Genomic DNA, 20474 nt, shown 5'->3' on the forward strand with positions numbered 1-20474 from the left:
TGGAGGTTGCTCTGTGAATGTGGAGGCTGGTGGGTTCGAAGGTAAAGGCAAGGGGAAGCTATCGTGGTTCTGCAAGGGTGGAATGGGATGAGCGCAGAGATACGGGCAGTGGAAAGGACACTTTGAGGGCACTTTCAACCATGGTGGAGGGGAGTCCTCGGTTGAGGAAAAATGAAGACATTTCAGAAAAACTAGGATGGAAGGTGACATCAGCAGAACAGATGTGACGGAGATGGTGAAGCTGGGAGAATGGAATAGAATACTTACAGGAAGCAGCCTGGGAGGAAGTGAAGTTAAGTTAGCTGTGGGAGTTAGTGGGCTTATAGTGGATATTGGTCAATAGCTTTTCCCCAGAAATGGAGAGAGAGTTCTTGAGGAAGGGAAGGGAAGAGTCGCAGATGGACCATGTGAAGGCCCGGGAAGGATGGAAATTGTAAGTAAAGTTGATGAAATTTTCCAGTTCAGCACCAAAGGGGGAAATGGCATCAATACAGTCATCAATGTACCGGAAACAGACGTGAGTGAGAAGGCCTGAGTAGGAAAGAAACAAAGAATGTTTCACATATCCCACGAAAAATCAAGTACAACTAGGACACATATGGCTTCCCACAGCAGAATCGTCTATTTGGAGCAAGTGAGTGGAGTCAAACGAGTTATTTTTCAATGTGAGAACAATTTCAGTCAGGCAGGGGAGAATGGTGGAGGATGAGGATTGGTTGACCAACTATTCAGGAAAGAAGTGGAGAATCTTCAGGCCGGCCTGGTGGGGGATGGGGTGTAGAGGGATTGGACGTCCATGGTGAAAAGGAGATGGTTAGTGCCAGGAAACGGGAAACGGTTCAAGTAGTGGAGGGCGTCAGAAGATTCATGGATACAGGTGTGAAGAGCCTGGATTAGTTGAGAAAAAGAGTCGAGATAGGAAGGAATCATTTCCGTGGGGCAAGAACAAGCTGAAACGTTGGGTGTACCAGAGCAGTCCTGTTGGTGGATCTTGAGATGGAGGTAGAATCGGGCTGTGTGAGGTTGGGGCATTTTGACGTTGGAGACCATTGAGGGAAGAGGAGGCCATTGACCATCTTGAAAATGATGGGCTGATGTTCGGTGGTGGGGTCATGTTGCAGTGGGAGGTAGGAGGTGGTTTCAGAGAGTTAGCATTCAGCCTCTGCAAGTTAGAGGTCAGTTCACCAATCAACAACAGCGCCACTCTTGTCAGCAGGTTTAATGACAATATTAGGAATTGATCCGAGAAAACGGATCGCCGCAAATTCAGTGGGAGGTAGATTAGAGTGACTGAGTGGAGTAGAGAAATTGAAATGGCTGATGTCACGCCGGCAATTCCCAATGAAAATATCTAGAGCATGTAAGAGTCTAGATGGAGGGATCCAGGTGGAACGAGAGTACTGAAGATGGAAGAAAGGATACTCTACGTGGGGGAAGATTCTGGCCAGAGAAGTGCGTATGGAGGTGAAGGTGATTGAAAAAGAGCTCAGCATTGTGCCGAGCTCGAAGTTCATTGAGATGGGGCGTAAGTGGATGCTGATCATACGGGGTCAGTGATGGATAGGTCAGACGGGATAGTGAAAACACAGCAAGGGATGAGATTGGAAGTTCAACGTTACCTTGAGGAACAGCTACGCGTCTATCGATTAGACACTTTTCAGCCTTCCGGACTCAATACTGATTTGAAAAATTTCAGATAATAAATATACCTGAATATTATCAGACAGCGGCCATTGCTGATGATTCTGCTATTCCAATTTACACCTTCTCTAGACCCATCTTTTGTTTCTTTATTGTCCCAATATCGTGTCCTTTTGCCTTGCACCATCATCCCTTTTGTCATTTAATTTTTCTTGACTTCCCGTTTGTTCTTTCCTCCCCTCCCCGCTTTCCTGACTCTGTAATTGCTTAAAAAACTGTTACATATTTTTCCAGTTCTGACGAAAGGTCATCGACATGAAACGTTTGAATTTTCACAGATGCTGCCTGACCTGCATAATATTTCCACGTTAATTGGTTTTTATTTCAGATTTCCTACATCCACAGTATTTTGCTTTTGTATATAATAAAGAATAGTCAGCACATAGAAATTTTAGAAAATAGGAGCAAGAGTAGGCCATTCGGCCCCTCGAGCCTGCTCTGCTATTCAATGAGATCATGGCTGATCATTCAAACTCAGTATCCTGTCCCTGCCTTCTCCCCATATCCCTTGATCCCTTTAACCTTAAGAAATATATCTATCTCCTTCTTGTATATATTTAATGAATTGGCCTCAACTGCCTTCTTTGGTAGAGAATTGTACAGGTTCACCACTCTCAGGGTGATGAAATTCCTCCTCATCTCTGTCCTAAATGGCATTTCCCTTATCTTTAGATTGTGACCCCTGGTTCTGGACCCTCCCGCCATCCGGAACATCCTTCCTGCATCTAGTCTGCCTAGTCCTGTTAGAATTTTATAAGTTTCAATGAGATCCCCTCTCAGTCTGCTAAACACCAGCGAGTATAAGCTCAATCGACGCAATCTCTCCTCATACGTCATTCCTGCCATCCCAGGTATCAGTCTGGTGAATCTTCGCTGCACTCCCTCCATGGCAAGGACATCCTTCCTCAGATAAGGCGACCAAAACTGCACACAATATTCAAGGTGGGGTCTCACCATGTTCCTGTACAACTACAGCAAGACATCATTGCTCCTGTACTCAAGCTCTCTCGCTACGAAGGCCAACATACCATTTGCCTCCTTAACCTCCTGCTGTACCTGCATGCTTACCTTCAGCGACCGGTGCACAAGGACACCCAGGCCTCGTTGCACTTCTCCTTCTCCCAATCGATTGCCCTTCAGATAATAATCTGCCTTCCTGTTTTTGCCACCAAAGTGGATAACCTCGCATTTATCCACATTATACTGCATCTGCCCAATCACCAAACCTGTCCAAATCATACTGGAGTTTCTTGGCATCCTCCTCACAGCACACACGCCCAGCTAGCTGTGTGTCGTCTGCAAACTTGATTTCAAAGAGAAGTTCATGCTTTACCAACCTACTTGAATTATTTGAAGAAGTTGCAGAAAATGTACACAAGGTTAATGTGGTAGATGTAATATACATGGATTTTAGAATGGCCTTCCATAAGTTAACACTTCTTAGAATCATGACTGACGTCAGACGATGTGGAGTCAGAGGACAAGTAGCAGAATAGATAGCCAGCTGGCTACAAAACAGAAAATAAAGAGTTGCGGTTAAAGGTAGTTATTCAGACTGGTGGAAGCTCAGAATTGGTGTTCCACAGGGATCGGTGCAGGGTCTGCTGCTGTTCATCATTTACATAAACGATTTGGACTTGGGATTTGGAAGTACAATTTAAAAATTTATGGAGGACACCAAGTTGGGGGGCTGTAGTTAATTCCGTTCAACATATTACAAAAAGGATATACACGCACGGGAGAAAGTGCAAATAATGATTTACAAGAATAAAGCCAGAACTCAGAGGTTAGAATTATCAAATAAGGCTGAACAGGTTGTAGCACTTTTCTCTAGAAAAGAGAAGGCTGAAGGCTGTCTCGATAGAGATCTTTAAAATTATGAAGGGGATAGATAGGGTAGACATAGAGAATATGTTCCCAATTGTGGGGAGTCCAAAACTAGGTGCAATGAATGTAAAATAGTCACTAATAAATCCAACAGGGAATTCAGGAGAAAGCTCATTACCCAGAGCGTGGTTAGAATGTGGAACTTGCTACCACATAGCGTAGTTGAGGCGAATAGCGTAGATGCCTTTAGGTAAAGCTAGATAAGTACACGAGGGAGAAATGAACAGAAGGATGTGCAGATAGAGTTAGATGAAGTACGGAGTGACGAGGCACGTGCGGAGCATAAACATCACACACACCAGTTGGGTCAAATGGCCGGTTTCTGTGCTGTAGATTCTATGTAAACACTCCCGAGTAAAGCCTCGCATATAACCCTGCAGAAAATGAGCAGATAGAAAGCGCCCTTACCTGAACACACCACCCTCACATCTTCTTTATGAGCACAGTCGTGGTTTCCCCACGGTGCTGAGGGACATTCCCAGAGAAACGATTCGTTACCAGAACAGCGCAGTTCATCCAACCAAACCGGGCCTGAGCCTGGTCCACAAGCAGCAGGAAGTTCCATGTCCACCGCATTTCCGCAATCCAGCTGTTTGCAAACCACATCAGCGTCGGCCAGGTCCCAGGAATCGTCACAAACTGAGCCCCAGGTCCCACTGTAATAAACCTCCACTCGCCCAGCACATGGACTTCCACCGTCGGACAACCTTAACTGCACGTGTCCTGTTAGAGAACAATGCAGGAGGATTATACTTCCAATATACATTTATCTAATCACTCAATCCAAACATTGCTGCTTCTGCAGTTTAATAAAAAAGTGCTTTTTATGTGTCTGTGACAGGTACATGATTTTATATCCCGGAACATCTCTCTGCACTTACATCTTACGTAGAATTATATAGAATGTACAGCACAGAGTCAGGCCATTCGGCCCAAATATCCAACCCGGTATTATGGTCCACACGTGCCTCCTCCCTCCCCCCTTCCTCTAATCCTTTCAGCATAACATTCTATTCATTTCTCCATCGTTAGATTTATTTCCTCCAGTTCTCCCGTTTGGTTTCGAATGTTGTGCACATTGTTGTACAGCCAATTTAACTTGTTTTTATTAGTTGTTCCACTCACTTTATTTTTAACAATCAATTTATATTTCTGCTCTATAAGTGTATCTGTTCCCTAACCGTTAATGTATCCAGTTTTCATTACCTTGGTCTGACATTTACTCACATCTCCTATTTATATTATCTTCAGGCCTATGTTAATTTCACCTGATTCCTCCCCCCCACCGCCCCGGCCCCCGTCTTACTAGCTTACATTCTTATGCAGAGCTTTATTTATCACTTCCGCTGCTCATTGCATACGGCAGAATGCAACGTACGGAAGTACAAGCCCACAAAATCTGTCTACACGTAAATACAACATGTTGGAACTGACATCAGTCCGTAACCAGAATATATGTCCAAATTTACACACTGCATTATGCAACTTACACAAGTACATCTGAAGAACAACTGTCCACACTTATACACAGCATAATGAAACTTACACCAGTGAATCTCCAGCACATCTGTCTACACTTTTGTGCTGCACAAAGGAACTGATTTGCAAACTCAGCGCGCATTTGACAGCCGAGCTGAACTTCCTATCCCACGTGCTCTCCGTCACAAAGACCGCCAACTTCCACCTCTGTATCATCGCTCACCTCCGTCCCTGCCTCAGCCCATGTGCTGCTGAAACGCCGTCCTCCCATCCTGCGCCCTCCATAACCTTCAGCTCAACCGAAAACTCCTGATATCCTGACCCGCACCAAGTCACACTCACCAGCTTCCCTCTGCTCACTGCTCTCCATTGGTTTCCTGTCCGCCAAAACCTGTAGTTTTAAATTACCATCCTCAGGTTCAAATATCTTCATTGATTCAACCCCCCCCTATCACTGTAACCGCCTCCATCCCTAATCATTTAGGGAACTCTACTGTTCTCCAAATGTGGCCTCTTGTGCATCACCGACTTCCTTCGCGCACAATTGGCGGCCGTGGATTTCGCCGTCTCGGTCCCAAGATCAGGAATTCCTTCCCTAAACCTGCCGCCTCTCCTGGTTTAATACCAGCTCTTGAAACCTACCCAAATGGCCAGGCTTTTAGTCGCCTGTCCTACAACCTTCGGCTTTCACTGAATGTCAATTTTCTCCTTGTGAATCATCTTACGACGTTTATCTTTCGTTAAAGGCGCCATATAAATGCAAGTTCTTGTTATTTTTCAGTTCTGCCGGTGTGCTCTAGCTTTGCTGTCACACCCTGAGTTAAATAAGTGGTTGGAGAGACAAAGAGGAATATGTGACCTGTATTAAAACAGTTCTCAGCAGATTAGATATTCCCATTTATGGTTCTGTAAAATAGAACCATTTGTTCACCTGAACACAGGACCCCTACGCCGATGCTGTCATTGAGAGATGGATTCAATGTGAATGAGCTGCAGTTCCGGAGCTGAGACTCGTTTCCTTCACACTGGACATCATTCACCCACACGGGCCCTTCACTCTCTCCGTACTTTGAAGAGTTATAAGCGGCTATCGCAGAGCCGCAGCCCAGCTGTCTGCAGACCACGTTGGCATCATTTAGGTCCCAGAGGTTGTCCCGCACTCTCCCCCAGCTGCCGTTGTAGTAAATCTCCACTCGCCCGTCACAGCGGCTTCCCCCGTTAGTCAGTCTCGGCGGCCAACCTTCATCTACAAAAAGAAACACATTGAGAGCAACGGTTAAACTGAGCCAAAATATCCCATAATATTATTAATTTTAATGATCACATTTCTGTAATAATTACCCACAAGGCTTGTAGGCAGATCCTCTCCGCCATTACCTTTTCTCAGTGAATTGATTTTAGAGAGATGTCGAGCTGCTTCTGGAGGCTAATCTGGGGAAAGCGGCTAAAAACAAATTGGGGGCGGGCGGCCCAGGCCGGCTATTGATATGAGCTGTGATCAAAGGCAGGAGCACGGGTTTGAAATGGGTTCTAGCTGCTCAAAGTTTATCTTATTCAATACGGAATGAAACAGACAGAAATTTAAATTGGTAAAGCCTTTCAAAACTGCAGGACGTCCCAAACCGCTTCGCAGCCAGTGAAGTAGTTCTGCTTTATAGGCACTGGGGGACCGGCCGAAGGGTTGATGGGCCTCCACCTGTCTCCAGTGTTCCCATGTGCCAATGTGTGAAACGCCGAAGCGAATTTGCCCTGAAAACAGCACTGACATAACGGACCAGATGGCGGCGCTGGTGAGCGATCAGTGTGACCCAGGACACCGGGAGAACTGTGAGGTCCCGTGAAATAATCAGAGGTCCAGCACACTGATATATAACCTGAGGTATTTCAATCACTAGTAATTATATTGCACTCAGTGTATTGAATATTAAAATCACCTCATACTATTTATCGAGCAATATATTAACACTTGGAGTTTTCAATGACAATACAACTGATCTCTACGGGGAATCGCATATAGGTTAATATTTTAAACTGGTAGCATTTAGAATGGTTTCAAGTATTATAATTTATTTACAGCACAGGAACAGCCCATTCGGCCCAACAGGTCTCTGCCGGTGTTTATGCTCCATAGGAATACCCCCTCCTTACTTGATCTAACCCCATTAGCAAATCCATCCATTCCTTTGTCTCTCCTGCACTTATCTAGCTTCCTCTTAAATGTATCTATGCTGCTCCCCTCAACTATTCATTCTGGTAGCTAGTTCCACGTTCACAACACTCTCTAAATAAAGAGTTTTCTCCTGAATTAATTTTTGACTTCATTAGTGACAAACTTACATTGATGTCCCCTAGTTTTGGTCATCCAAACTAGTGGAAACATCTTATCTACATCTATCGTATGGAACACCCTCATCATTTTATAGTGTTGATTCATATTTTAACTGGTATAATTTATTGTGGTTTCAATACAAATGCAGATTGACCATTCTATAGCAGTGTCGCCACTGTCGTTGTTTGAACGTTTTAGCCAATTCTGCTGAATTCTGGGTAATGCTCTGGAATCACCCGGACAGAGATAAACACCGGAAGACGAGGCAGTCATTGATTACACTTGTGCTGCATTGAAGCCCTTTGGTTCATTACTAACTCACTTGCGAGAAATCGATCGACAAACACTCGCTCAGTGGCAATGGAAACATCTACAGTTGGTGTATTTCAGTTCAATACACTGAGTGGACTCACCCGAGCAGATGACACTGGTGTCATTTCCATGTGAGCAGCGAAACTGATCCCAGGATGAAACCGGACAATCCCACAATCGGGACTCGTTCCCCTGGCAACTGTAGTTCTCCTTCCACACTAGGCCGGTTCCCTCCCCAAAGTGAGCTGCTCCCGGGGTTGCGGTGACTGCCCCGCACTGAAGGTGCTCACAGACCACGCTGGCGTCTTCTAAACCAAAGTAAACATCACACAGCGTCCCCCACTGGTCTCCGTGTAGCACTTCCACCCGGCCGGAGCACCCGGTGTCCCCGGATACCAGTCTGAGATCTCTGTGACCTAAATGTTAATTATAACAATACCAAGTAATATTATTATATTATTGAAAACGAATAACGTGTTAATTATCAGAGTCACAATGGAAAACACTTTAAGGTGGATTCACATCGCATCTGGTTCCAGCTCAACAACAATAACCATTACTACTCCCACCATTACTACTTCTATGGAACTTCTGCCACCATTACAACTACTGCTAATCCCACCACTACTGCTAGTATTACTTGTACACTATTACTGCTACTGTTGCTTCTGCTACCATTACTATTAATACTGCTAATGCTCTTACTGCTGCTACAACTATTAGCTTCAGTATCAGTACTGCTGCTGTTCTTACCGCTACTATTACTGCCGCTACTGCTGTTACGACTACCTGTAATATAGGGACAGGAGTAGACTATTCAGCCCCGTGAGTTTGTTCATCCATCATGGCTGATCTGATCTGCACCTCAACTCCACTTTTCCTACTTTGCTCCATATCCCTTGATACCCTTACTTAAGAAAAATCTATTAATCTCTGTCTTGAAATTCACAACTGCCTTTTGGGGAGGGAATTACAGATTTATGATTTCTCTCCTGAATAACCGAGCTCCAACCTTAAGAATGTGCTCTTTGTGCTGGATTCCCACACCAGAGGAGATATTTTCTGCATATCTACTCATCGATCCTTTTATCATTTTAACCATCTCAAATATATAACCCCTCAACCTCTAACCTCAAGGGAATACAGACCAGATTTATGAAACAGTCCACATAATTTAAACCTTTTAGCCCTGGTATCGCTCTGGTGAATCTTCGTTGCACCCTCTCCAGGAACACTATATCCTTCCATGACTGAACACAACACTCCAGATGGAGTCTGACTAACAATGAAGCATCACTTCCTCTCAATTGTATTCCTGCCTCCTTGATATGAAGGCTGGCATTTCATTCGCCTTTTTTACTTCTTCTTGCACCTGTGCACTAGCTTTATTGTCTGGGCACCCAAACCCATTTGCTTCCCCACAGCTCCTGTTCTCTCACCATTAAGAATATATTTTGATTGGTCTTTCTTGGATGACTTTACACTTGCCCACATTGAACAGCACCTGCCACAGACTCGGTCACTCACTTGATCTATTTGTGCCCTGTTGTAACTTTCTGATCCCACCTGTACAGCTTGTGCACCTGCTAACTTAGTGTCACCTGCAAACTTGGTCATACTACTCTCCATTCCTTCATTCAAGTCATCACTAAATATGTAGGTAAAAAGTTAAGGCCCCAGTACAGTTCCGTAAAGAGCAAAACTTGTCTTAACCCGCTAATCAGAGCTATTCCCTTTATCCGTAATCCCTGTGTCCTACCTCTAAAACAATTTCCAACCCAAAAGAACATAAGAATTATGAGCAGGAGTAGGCCATACGGCCCCTCGAGCCAGTTCCGCCATTCAATAAGATCATGGCTGATCATCCACCTCAACGTCACTTTCTTGTCCTATCTCCATATCCCTTTTTACATCTAGATTCCAAAATTCTATCTCTCTCAGCCTTGAATATGCTCTTTAGGGAAGAGAATTCTAAAGATTCATTACCTTCTGAGTGAAGAAATTCCTCCTCATCTCAGTCTTAAAATACCGACCTCTTATCCTGAGACTATGCCCTCTCGTTGTAGATTCTCCATACAGGGGCAACAATGTCTCAGCATCTATCCTGTCATACCCCTCAGTACTTTATATATTTCAATGAGATCACCTCTCAATCTTCTAAACTCCAGAGACTATAGACCCAATCTAATCAATCTCTCCTCATAGGACAACCCACTCTTCCCAGGAATCAAACTAGTGAATCTTCGTTGCACCACCTCTAAGGCAAGTATATCCTTCCATGGCTATGGAGGTCAAATCTGTGCACAGTACTCCACGCCTGATCTCACCAAAGCCCTGTATAATTGCAGCAAGACTTCCTTAAATGTGTACTCTAACCCTATAGCAATGAAGCTATTTGTTTTCCTAATTGCTTGCTGTACCTGCATGCTAACGCACTGTGGGTCTTGTACTAGGACACATAAATCTCACTGAACAATATTCTGTTTTTTTATTCTTCCTACCAAAGTGAATTGCCTCCGATTTCCGCACATTATACCACATCTGCCACTTTGTTGCCCACTCACTTAACCAGTCTATGTCCCTTTGCACGCTCTATGCGTCCTCCTCACAGTTTACTTTCCCACCTAGCTATCTATCGTCAGCAAACTTGGGCACATTGCACTCGGTCCCTTCATCCAAGTCATTAATACAGATTGTGAATAGCTGAGGCACAAACATTAATCCTAGCGGCACCCCACTAGTTACAAACTCCCAATCTGAAAATAACCAATTTTTCCCTACTCTCTGTTTTCTGTCTGTTAATCAATCCTTTATCCATTCTAATTCATTACAACTTCATCTTCAATATCGGACACATTTATTTATGCGAATAATCTCTTGTCCGAAGCCTTAACTAATGTTTTCTGGAAGACCATATAGGAACATCCAAAGCTGTCCTCCTTCTCAGGGACCTCCTCAAAAAGATCCACTACACCTCACCTACATTTATATAAACATAGAATGATACAGTACTGAATGACATCATTCGGCCATCGTGCCTGTGCCACCTCTTTGAAAGATCGAGCCAATTCGAACTACTCCCCAGCTCTTTCTCCATAGCCCTGCATATTTTTCCACTTCAATTATTTACCCAATGCCCTTTTGGAAGATATTATGGGCTCTTCCTCCACCACCCTTTCCAGCAGTGCATTCCACATCTAAACAACTCGCTGCAGAAACAGTTTTTCTGATGTCGGCTCTGATTATTTTGCCAATTAACTTAATTCTGTGTCCTATAGTCACCAAATCTCTTGCCACTGGAAACAGATTACGTTTATTTACTTCATCAATACCTTCATAATTGTGAACACCTCTATGAAATCTCCCTTAATCTTCACTGCTCTAAGGAGAACACCTTCAATTTCTCTAGTCTCTGCCAGTAACTGAAGTCTTTCGCCCTAGTACCATTGAGGTCAATCTCCTCTCCACACTCTCTAAGGCCTCGACATAATAACTGAAATGTGGTGCTCAGAATTGGCCAAAATACTCCAGCTGGGGCCTATCCAGTTTTTTTATAAAGGATTAGCATAATGTCATTGCCTCTACTTTTAATCCCAGGGGTCCCCGCTGCCTTCTTAACAACATTCTCAACTTGATCTGCCACCTTAAATGTCTTGCGTGCATAAACCCCTAGGTCTTTCTCTTTCTGCATCACCTTTACAATTGAACCATTTTGTTTATATTGCCTCTCCTCATTATTCCTACTAAAATGAATAATTTCACACTGCTCTGCGGTACATTTCATCTGCCATGTGTCTACCCATTTCACCAGTCTGTCTATGTCCTCCTGAAATCTGTTGCTCTCGCTCTCACTGGTTACTGCATTTCCAAGTATTATATCATCTACAAGCTTTGAAATTATGCCCTCTATACACAATCGAGGTCATTAATATATTTCAAAAAGAGCAGTTGTCCCAAACCGACCCGTGGGGGACACCACTGCACACTTCCCTCCAGTATGAAAAACATTCATTTAACACCACTCTCTGTTTTTTGTCCATTAGCCAATTTCATATCCACGCATCCACTGCCCCTTTAATTCCTTGGGCTTCAATTTTGCGAACAAGTCTATTTAATTTTTACGTGGTATTTTATGAAACGCCTATAGAATGTCCATATACAAAACAACAACCAGAATACCATCATCAACTCTCTCCGGTAATTCATCAAAGATTTCAATCTGGTTAGTCAAATACGATTTTACTTTAACAACATTCGATGGAATCTGGAAGAGTACCCATGGATTGGAGGGTAACTAATGTTAGCCCACTATTCAAAAACGGTGGTAGAGAGAAAACGGGGAATTACAGACCAGTAAGCCTGACATCCGTAGTGGGGAAAATGCTACAGTACATCCTAAAAGATGTAATAACAGTGCACTTGGAAAACAGTGACAGGATCGGGCAAAGTCAACATGGATTTACAAAAGGTAAATCGTGCTTGACTAGTCTACTGGAATTTTTTGAGGATGTAACTGGTAAAATAGATAAGGGAGAACCAGTGGATGTGGTGTATTTGGACTTTCAAAAGGCTTTCGATAAGGTCCCGCATAAGAGATTCGCGTGTAAAGTTAAGGCACATGGGATTGGGGGAAAGGTATTGACTTGGATAGAGAACTGGTTGGCAGACAGAAAGCAAACATTTGGAAAAAACGGGTGTTATTCCGAGTGGCAGGCAGTGACTGGTGGGATACCGCAGGATTGGTCCTTGGACCCCAGCTATTCATAACATATATTAATGATCTAGACAAGGGAACTAGATGTAATATCCTCAAGTTTGCAGACGACACAAAGCTTGGTGGGCGTGTGTCCTGTGAAGAGGAAGCTGAGGAACGCCAGGATGATTTGAACAGGTTGTGTGATTGGGCAGCATCATGGCAGATGCAATATAACGTGGATAAATGCGAGGTTATCCACTTTTGTGTCAAAAACAGGAAGGCAGATTATTATCTGAATGGCAATGGATTGGGAGAGGGGGAAGTGTAACGAATCCTGGGTGTCCTTGTGCACCAGTCTCTGAAGGTAAGCATGCAGGTGCAGCAGGCAGTTAAGAAGGCAAATGGTATGTTGGCCTTTGTAGCGAGAGGGTTTGAGTACAGGAACAAGGATGTCTTGCTGCAGTTGTACAGGGCCTTGGTGAGACCACACAACTTGAGTATTGTGTGCAGCTTTGGTCGCCTTATCTCAGGAAGGATCTTCTTGCCATGCAAGGTGTTCAGCAAAGATTCACCAGGCTGATACCTGCGATGGCAGGAATGACTTTGAGGAGAGATTGGGTCGATTGGGCTTATACTCGCTGGAGTTTAGAAGAATGAGAGGGGATCTCATTGAAACTTATAAAATTCTGACAGGACTGGACAGACGAGATGCAGGAAGGATGTTCCCGATGGTCGGGGAGTCCAGAACCAGGGGTCACAGTCTAAAGAAAAGGGATAAGCCATTTAGTACAGAAATGAGGAGGAATTTATTTACCCTGAAAGCTGTGAACCTGTGGAATTCTCCTCCACAGAAGGCGGTGGAGGCCAATTCATTAAATATATTCAAGAAGGAGTTGGATATATTTCTTAAGGCTAAAGGGATCAAGGGATATGGGGAGAAAGCAGGGACAGGGCACTGAATTTGGATGATCAGCCATGATCGCATTGAATGACCGAGCCAGCTCGAGGGGCCGAATGGCCTACTCCTGCTCCTATCTTCTATGTTTCTATGTTAACTAATCCATACAGACTTTCATTCATTAACTCATATTTTCCCCAGTGCAAATTCACTGTGTTGTGGATTATTGTCTCTGAAGCACTCCCCTCCACCAGCATTAGGTTGACTGGCTTGAGTTGCCGCGCTTATCCCTCAGTCCTTTTGAAGAGGAGTATAGTATTTTCTATCGTCCAGTCCTCTGACCCCACTCCCATATCTAAGCAGGATTGGAAGATTGGGGTCGGAGCTTCCTCAATTTCCAACCTTACATCACATTCAGGCCCGGTGACTTATCTACTTTGAGCACTGCCAACATTTTAATGCATCCTCTTTATTTTTATCCTATTCAATTGCTCTAGTACCTCCTCCTTCACTGTGACATTGGTGGCATCCTCTTATTTAGTGAAGCCAGATGCAAACTACTCAGTTATTACCTAAGCCATGCCCTCTGCCTCTACAAGAAGATTTTATTTTGATGCGTAATTGGGCCCATGCTTCATTTGAATACTATTTTACTATTTATATGTTTAGAAAATTCTTTTATGGTAACTTGTATGTTACCCACTAATCTATACTGATGTGCTCACTTTGACTCCCTAAGTTCCTTTTTCAGTTCTCCCTGTACTTTTTGTATTCAGCTTTGCTCTCTACTAAATTATGAACCTGTCAGCTATCACAAGCCTCCTTTTTCTGTTTAATTGAAATCTCTATCTTTAGTCATCCAGGGAGCTCTAGTCTTGGATGCCCTTCCTTTTTCCCTCATAGGTACTTGACTAGTCTGTACTCGAACTATCTCCTCTGTGGAGGCCTGCCAGTGCTCATTTACTGTTTAACCGAACAATCATTCTAATCCTGCTGGCTCGGATCACTTTCGCTCCCGGCATCCTGGAGCTTCCCAAATGCCTCATAATGACGGTCACCACTCGCAATATTGATCCGTGTCCTCTTTCTCTCCCGTGGATAAACACCATCCAGTCCTGGGTCATTGTTAGTTTTGAGCACCTATGCTTTTCTCAAAGCTGCGGGTTGTTTGCCGAAATAGGTAAATAATTGCATTGTTACTGAACAATTACTGAGGCTTGGGGAGGTCATCGTTTAGTGTATCATCTACTTTATAATCACCAATCCATCCTTTTGACCATATTAGCGTCTTCTCAGCCTTTATGTTACATTTCTGAACTTCTCATTGTTATCTTTTGTGGATCTGCGCCGCTCAATTCCATGTTCCTGATAATCTCTGTGCCCGCCTTTTTACAAAGTTTTGAATTACGTTAGATTCTTTTTTTCACAATTATTGGAGGTGAAATTGTTCTTGGGTGGAAGCACAAAACGGGCCACTTCATTGCAAAATAACATTGGGCGGAGTGTAAAGCGGGGCACGGTCGCTCTTGCGCATTTTAGGCTCCTGCCTAAGATCAATTTCATCTTTCTTTGTCTATTTCACTTCTGAATCACTGTTTGTTGTATTTATCATCATCATTGTTCATGGTTCTATTTCTTCTGAACCTAGGTTTGTGTTTACTCTATGACCAGCATCATTTACCTAAAGGTGCTGTAATTGCCCACGTGTTGCTGCCCAACTCCGCTACCTCAAAATAATTTGAATAAACCCCTTCGTAGGTCCTTTGCAGTGAATCAGTTTAAGCAACATTCCATGTTCCTGGCCTTACGTAGTTCAAAATCGCAGGTAACAATCCACTTGATTATATTATGGCGCGCTCCCCCAGGCCGCCGCGCATCCATTTTGCATGCCTTGTGGCAGGTTCTCTTGAATTACCACGTCAAGCTGCACGCACACTTTCCTCGCTTCTCTGAAGCTTTGGGCCTTATATTTATCATCAGTTTCACCTGTGGCTCAGTTGGTAGCACACTCGCCTCTGAGTCGGAGGTTGTGGGTTCGTAGTCCCACTCCAAGGACATGAGCACATACAGCTAGGCTGACACTCCAATGAAGTGCTGAGCGAGAGCTGCGCTGTCGGTGGTGCAGCTCTCTTGTGGATGAGATGTTAAACCGAGACACCGTCTGGTCAGGTGGATGTAAAAGATCGCCTGACACTATTTCGAAGAAGAGCAGGGGAGTTATCCCCGGTGTCCTGGCCAACATTTATCCCTCAACTAACATAACAAAAGTAGATTATCTGGTCATTATCACATTGCTGTTCGTGGTCATCGTTGGGCGCAAACTGGCTGCCGCGTTTCCCACATTACAACAGTTACTCCACCTTGAAATGTAAAGCGCTTTGGAGCGTCCAGTGGTCGTGAAAGGCGCTATATAAATCCAGGAATTTCTTTCTTTTTATCAAGTCCAACTCCCAACAGGTGGAGTATTGTCAGTTTGTATTAGGCTGACTGAAACCCGGTTGAAATAACATTCTTTTTTTCACACACACTTCTCTATTCTAATTTCAGTGATTTAGGGGAATATTGACTTGGCTTGATGATATAAATCTGTGATAGTGAATCTGCAGCTCATTTTACATCTCCCCTTATTTTTATATCCATTGATGTCTATAGAAACAAAAATCCGGAGACACATAAAATGGGGAGCATAATTGCTGTTGCCGATTTCACATTATTGCACAAATGTAAAAATTGGATCTGCAAACTTGGAATTAATTCGTCAGCGGTGGTTCAGTTTGTTTCTGTCCCATGAACAATATCTGCAATTGATGAAGCACATGCTCAGATTTAAACCAAGAAAGATCACCATGGAGTCATTTTAACTTTGGGCGATGGCGTGATCCAGGCAACATGGAACTGAAAGGCAAATATTCACTTCGCCTGATTTTCCTTTTGTACTGAAGTCAATGAAATGTGAAATCGGCCGATGTATATAATGAACGGCCAATTCCAAACTGCTCATTTCCTGGGATGTGAGGTTGTTTATAACTGATTAAACAATTATTAATTCTGCCCCTTTAGACATCGGAGAGAAACTCTACAGAATAATTAAATGATGCAAGTTTTTTATTGCTCTATTAACCGATTGTGACGGGATGATTCAATATACTTACAAAGTTATAAATTATTTACAGCACAGAAACAGGCCATTCGGCCCAACAGGCCCATACCAGTGTTTATGCTCCACAATAGGCTCCTCCCAGCACTCCTCACCTCACCCCATCAACATATCCTTCTATTCCTTTCTCCCTCCTGCGCTTATGTAGCTTCTGCTTGAATGAATCTATGATATTCACCTCACGTACTCCCTGTGGTAACGAGTTCCAAATACTCACCACTCTCTGGGTAAATAAGTTTGTTCTCAATTCCCTTTTGGATTTATTAGTGACTATCTTATATTTATGGCCTCTAGTTCTGGTCTTAGTCATAAAGTGGAATCACCTTCTCTACCTCTACCCTATCAAACATTTTCATAATCTTGAAGACCTCTATCAGGTCACCCCTCAGTCTTCTCTTGTCTACAGAAAAGAGCGCCAGTCTATTCAATCTTTCTTGATAGATATAACCTCTCAGTTCTGGGATCAATCTAGTATATCTTGTTTACACCTTCTCCAGTGCCTCTATATCCTTTTTATAATATGGAGATCAGAAATGTTCTCAGTACTCCAAGTGTGGTCTCACAAAAGTTCTATACAACATTAAGATAACGCATAATTTTGTGTCCTCTGCAAATTTAAAATTGTGCTCCCGATTCCAAATCATTAATGTAAATGGTGAACAACTGAAGTCGCAGCACCGCTCCTTGTGGAACGCCTCTTCCCACCATTTGCCAAACTGAGTAACTACAGTTAACCCCTACTCTGTTTTCTCTTCTATAGCCAGATAGCTATCCATATATACTTAAAAATCAAGCGCTTCAGTGGTTGTGTTTTGCTTTTCCGGGTTATACATTGACTGTTAAATTAACTAAATAATGAAACTCTGCTGTGTTTAATATTCCTTTCTTGAGGTATAACAACAGTATCAATTGTTTAAAAATATTTTTTAGTGGAATTTGAGATGGGATTAAATATAATAAATTAATCAATCGTTGCTGGATTCTACTGCTGCTTTTACTGGAAGTGAATTGGGTATTAAAAATAATAATATATTTAAACATTGCTGATTATCCCTGCTCTTTCTAACGGTGCAGTTTTTCCGTAATTCCTTGGCAGAATGTTTATATGTAATGGTTCAAATATTGTCATGTTCATAATGTTGGGCATTGGTCGCTGTTCCTGTCACAGAAAGCAGTATCTGGGCTGTGGAAAACTTGTAATCTTTGGGCTTCAGGAGGTGAGTAGTGTTCACTGGTTCAGCTGTTTCAGAATTAGAAAGGGACAGAGCCGCTGTAATGTCTTAGATTGTTGCAGGAAATAGTTAATAAAAAGAGAGCAAATGTAATCAAAAGTAAACTTACGTCTGCCTCTGGAGTATTTGGATTGACCGGAGGACACTGTTTTGATGTTGAAATTCCGGAAGGTTCAAAAATCATTGCAATCAGGTCGTTCCCCAGGTGTGCAAATATCCAACTCGCTGGGTAATCTCTGTATTATCCGGTGAAAATTATAGGGGGAGAAATTCTATACCTTATCACCTCCTGCTAGAGCATTATCACTGGGGTGAGCCACGGCGATTCCAGCACCGTGGGGCAAATCTCGCCATCAACCCACCCGCCACCTCCTCCCCCCACAACAGCGCCGATACTTTGGGCAGTGTGTGAAGATTATGGAATCGATGGCGCTCTGTTGCATTTGTTGAAGCATTTGTTCACTCTGACCACCCGAGTGAGGTAGTTAAATTTCTTCCTCCACTGTGTGTCGATTCTGGGGACCACAGTACTGCCCAAGATGTATTCCGCTACCTCCCTCCACATGGTATGCAAGACTTGTGATGAGGGCCTCCTGCCACTTTCTGGGTAGAGCACCAGCCTCCGTCTCTCCACAGCAAAAAGCAATGCCTCCAATTCTTCATTGTGAGAAACTGCGGCTCTCTCCCTGGGACATGGATCTGACATGAGCACACCTGGTTCAGTCCTTTGGCTACTTCTCCTTGTTCTGTTTCTGCTTGCTGAGGCAGCTGCACAGCCAGCAATGCTGAGAATGAGGTGCTGCAGCAACAATGAACCTCCCCTTTAAGAAGTGAAAATAGCCTGTGACAATGATGATTTGCGATTAGACTACAGTCAGTATTGGTAAACCCTTTGAGTGTAGTCTTTTGATTGGGTGCTTAAACAAATTGATTGTAATTTAATAAAGCTTTAAATAACACAGCGCCAGGGACCCGGGTTCGAATCCGGCCTCGGGCGACTGTCTGTGTGGAGTTTGCACATTCTCCCCGTGTTTGCGTGGGTTTCCTCCGGGTGCTCCAGTTTCCTCCCACAGTCCAAAGATGTGTGGGTTAGGTTGATTGGCTATGATAAATTGACCCTTAGTGTTAGGGGGATTAAATACGTGGGGTTACGGGGATAGGCTGGGATATGTGTTGGTGTAGGGGTTACGGGGATCGGGTGGGATATGTGTCGGTGCAGGTTCAATGGGCCGAAATGGCCTCTATCTGCACTGTGGGGTTTCTGTGATTCTGTGATTCTGTGAAAACTTAACAAATCAAAATAAAATTTGGTTCTTCAAATTGATAATGCACTCCAGTCCCCGCACCGCCCACCAGTCGCGAAAAGCCTCAAGCGTGCCGGTGGACACTGTGTGCTCCATCTCCAGGGCCACCCGGGCGCGAACATGGATGCGGAAGAGTGGCAGGCAATTGGGCCGAACAATCCCCTCGACCACCTGCTGCCTGCACCAATTGATGGCATTTTTTGGCCAGGCACAGGAGCAGTCCTATGAGGAGGTCCTCTGACCTGCCCGCTCCCCTCTGAACCGGGTGACCAAAGATCAAGAGCGTGGGACTGAAGTGCAGCCAAAAATCGAGGAGCAGCCCCTTCACGTAGTGAAAGAGGGGCTGCAACCTCTCACATTCTGCATAGACATGAAACACGGACTCCTCCAGGCTGCAGAAAATGCAGGCAGCCTGGGAGTCCATGAACCTATTTAAAACCATATTGCACGGGACTGCTTCGTGCAACACCCTCCAGGCCAAGTCCCCGATTGAACAAGGGAGGACTCCCGCATACAGAGCCCTCCATTGGGTGCCTCAGCCTCCGCCGGACGGCAAGATGGCACACCAAGGCGTGTCCGGATGGCAGGCAAAGATGGCAAAGTGGAGAGTGTGCAGGAGCAGCCCATACAGGGAATACCTCCGTGCGGAATGAAAAGGCACGGAGAATATTTCCTCGAGACGGCTCAAGTTGTGAGGCGCCGGTTCCCAAGGGGACTTTCGCGGCCAGGCGCCGATGAGGAATTCCATCTGAATGTGGGAAAGCTTGGACGGGATCGCCCCATGTGCTTGAGCCACCTCGATACATCCAGTGGAGCCGGGGCCCAGTGCCACTTTCACCGACTCGATGGCTTTGACTGTGAGCCAGACGTTGGCCCAAGACAGGCACAGCGCCAGCTCCTGTGGCGCCATTAGCCTGCTCCTCCGCCATCGAGCAGGTCCCCGACTCTAGCCACATTTCCAGGCACAGCCCACCCTTTGAGTGTACTCTTTTGGATTAGGTGCTTAAACAAATAAACTGTAACTAATAAAATTTTAAATGAACCTTAACAACTTAAATTAAAATTGTGTTGTCCGGTTTGGTAATGCACTCCAGTCTCTGCAGCGCCCACCGGTCGCGGATGTACTCAAGCGTGCCGGTGGACACCGCCTGCTCCATCTCCAGGGCCACCCAGGCGCAAACATGGCCGTGGAAGAGAGGCAGGCAATCTGGCTGAAAGACCCCCTCGACCGCCCGCTGCCTGGACCAAATGATGGCCTTTTTTAGCCAGGCCCAGGAACAGTCCCACGAGGAGGTCCTCCAACCTGCCCGCTCCCCTCTGCACCGGGTGACAGTAGATCAAGAGCGTGGGACTGAAGTGCAGCCAAAAATCGAGGAGCAGCCCCTTCAAGTAGGGAAAGACGGGCTGCAACATCTCAAATTCTGCATAGACATAAAACACGGATTCCTCCAGGCCGCAGAAAATGCAGGCAGCCTGGGA

At 44.5% G+C, this 20474-nt stretch overlaps 1 protein-coding gene and 1 pseudogene across 1 annotated transcript in view; one reads left to right on the plus strand and one right to left on the minus strand.

Annotated features, from left to right (window-relative positions):
- LOC147098145 (scavenger receptor cysteine-rich domain-containing protein DMBT1-like) overlaps positions 1-20474 on the plus strand; it is a 530447-nt gene that overhangs the window by 307791 nt on the left and 202182 nt on the right. The window lies entirely within an intron of this gene.
- Positions 1-20474, minus strand: part of LOC147098148 (scavenger receptor cysteine-rich type 1 protein M130-like) — a 188131-nt pseudogene that overhangs the window by 12094 nt on the left and 155563 nt on the right.

The sequence above is a fragment of the Somniosus microcephalus genome, chromosome 30 (assembly GCF_052327205.1).
Source record: "Somniosus microcephalus isolate GS21.2 chromosome 30, FLI_Smic_1.0, whole genome shotgun sequence".
Lineage (NCBI taxonomy): Eukaryota > Metazoa > Chordata > Chondrichthyes > Squaliformes > Somniosidae > Somniosus > Somniosus microcephalus.